Source organism: Meleagris gallopavo, chromosome 16, assembly GCF_000146605.3.
Source record: "Meleagris gallopavo isolate NT-WF06-2002-E0010 breed Aviagen turkey brand Nicholas breeding stock chromosome 16, Turkey_5.1, whole genome shotgun sequence".
Lineage (NCBI taxonomy): Eukaryota > Metazoa > Chordata > Aves > Galliformes > Phasianidae > Meleagris > Meleagris gallopavo.
In genome coordinates, this window is record NC_015026.2 from 14,835,767 (window position 1) to 14,838,660 (window position 2,894).

Genomic DNA, 2,894 nt, shown 5'->3' on the forward strand with positions numbered 1-2,894 from the left:
GGGATGGGATGGGATGGGATGGGATGGGATGGGATGGGATGGAAGTGTGGGGTGCATGAAGAGGGTGTGATGGGAGGGAGGCACAGGATGGAGGTGGTTGCGGTGGGAATTTAGGAGCGTGGATGGAGGAATGGGATGGGATTAGAGGAACGGGATGGGTGTGTAGGGTGGGTGGAGAACGTGGGATGGGAATTGGTATGGGGATGGGATGGGAGAGATGGATGGGGATGGAGCTGATGAGGTGGATGGGATGGAATGATTGGGGTGAGTGGAGAAGGGATGGAAATTTGGGATGGACGTTGGGATGGATGGAGATATAGGATGGATGTAAAAGTTGGGTTGGAAACGTGGGGTGCATGGAGAGACAGGATGGAGATGTGGGGGGATGGAGCAGAATGGATGCAGTTGGGGCGTGCACTGGGAGGTTGGGATGGAGGCCTGTGTGCCGGCCCCCAGCTGCCCTTCGAGAAGAACTGTGGTGAGGACAACCAGTGTGTGCCCGACCTCCGTGTGGCCCTCAGCTTCTCAGGGTATGTTCCCCCCATGGCCTCACCTCATGCGGGGCACCCTACCTCCCCGCCCCACACCCACTGCCGCCGCCCCATAGGCTGGAGGAGCTGGTGGTGGGCACCACTGAGGACATCACCGTCACTGTCACCGTGCACAACGTCGGGGAGGATGCCTATGGGGCCCAGGTGGAGCTGCAGCACCCCAAGGCGCTCTCCTACCGCAAGGCCACCGCGCTGCAGGTGCCCACAGGGAATGGGGGAACTGCCACCCCACAGGGGCTGCCCCATGTTCCCCCAGTTCCCCCAGAGCCCCTCCAGATGCTCTCAGGACCCCCAAAATCCCATCCCGGTGTTCTCAAGACCCCATAGATGTCGTTATGGCACCCAAACCTCCATCCAGATGCCCTCAAGATCCTCGCATCCTCTACAGATGTCCCCAAGACCTCAAATCTTCTCAAGTTGCTATGGAATCCTGCACGAACCCATACCCCAAACCCATTTCATATGCCCTCAAGAGTACAAACCTCATCTAGCTGACCTCAATCCCATCCAGAGGCCCTCAAGACCACAGAGAATCCCGTGTGTCCCCAAAACACCAAACCCCAATCAGATGACCCCAAACCTCCTTCCCTCACCCCCAAGTCCCTCCACACCCCCCCACAGCTGACCCTGTGCTCCACAGCCCCACCGCAGGTCCCTGGCACAGCACTGCAGCTCAGTGTCTCCAGGAGGTGGGCACATCCGCTGCAACATCAGCCACCCCGTGCTGTGGGCCGGCCAGCAGGTGGGCTGCTATGGGGCACTGTGGGGCTCTGTGAGGTGCTGTGGGGCTCTGTGGGCTGCTATGGGGCACTGTGGGGTGCTATGGGGCTCTATGGGGTGCTATGGGCTCTGTGGGGCTCTATGGGGGTCTGTGAGTCTCTAAGGACTCTGTGGGGTGTTATGAGGCTCTGTGGGCTCTACGAGATGCTATGGGGTGCTGTGGAGAGCTATGGGTGCTTTGGGCTCTATGGCAGTTTACGAAGCTCTAAGGGCTCCGTGAGGTGCTATGGGAAGCTATGAGACTGCACGGGTTCTGTGGGGCACTATGTGCTTTATGGGGCTCTATAGGGCTTTATGGGGTTCTGTGGGGTGCTATGGGCCCTGTGGAGTTCCATGGGACTCTGTGGGGCCCCATGGGGTGCTATGGGGCTGAGCCCCACATCCTGTGCCCCCCAGCTCGTGTTCGCTGTCACCATGGATGTGCCCCACGAGGCTGAGCTGGGGGACAGAGCAGAGGTGGTGGCATTGGCCAGCAGGTGGGTGACACTGCAGCATCACACTGACACCACACGCCATGGGTGGCACTGTGGTGCTGTGTGGGGCTGTGACATTGTGACATGGTGTGACATGGTGTGACATTGGGTGACAGTGTGACATGGTGACACCATGTGATGCTGTGTGACATGGTGTGACGTGTGAGAATTTGATAGAGGGTGACACGGTGTGATACTGTGACACTAACATTGTGCTATGTGACACTGTGATGTGGTGGTTCCTTTGATGTTGTGTGACACTGTGACGTGGGGTGACACCGTGGAACTGACATGAGGTGACATGGTTAGTGACGCAGTGATGTGCCGTGGTGTGACATGGCGTGAGTGACATGGGTGGCAGTGTGTGACACAGTGTGACCTTACGTGGGGTGGTGACAGTGACACTGAGTCTGTGTGATGCTGTGTGACACTGTGTGACGCTGCGTGACACTGTGTGACGTGACGGGATGCTGTGTGACTGACAGTGGGTGACACGGGGTGAGATGGTGACACTGTGAGGCTGACACGGCGATGCAGTGTGAGCCCACGTGTCCCGCTGTCCCCGCAGCGTCCCCCCACCCGTGAGCTCCCCTCAGGCGCGTGCTGAGCTCCCAGTGCTGTACAGCGTTGTGCTGCTGCTCACCAGGTGGGCCCCCCCCACGTGCCCCACATCCCTACAGTGCTGCCGCCCCACATCCCTGTGGGCGTCCCTGTCACCCGATATCCCTACGGCTGTCCTCACGACCCGACGTGCCACGTCCCTACGGACAAGGGATGTCCCTGTGGGTCCCCCAGCGTCCCCAAATCTCCGCGGACGTCCCCACATCCCCACACGTTCCCCGGACGCCCCCACGCCCCGCCATCCCCCGCGGTTATCCCACATCCCCGCGGCGCCCGGCTGCACCCGTGACTCGCTGTTCTGTCCCCACGCTGTCCCCACACTCCCCCGTGACGCGTTGTCCCCCCGCTGTCCCCGCAGCTCGCCGTCTTCCACGCGCTCGGTGCCCGCAGGACAGACTGCGGTTCAGCACCGCTACCAGCTGGCAGCGCAGGGCGCGCGCCGCCCCCGCGGCAGCGCCACCATCCGGGT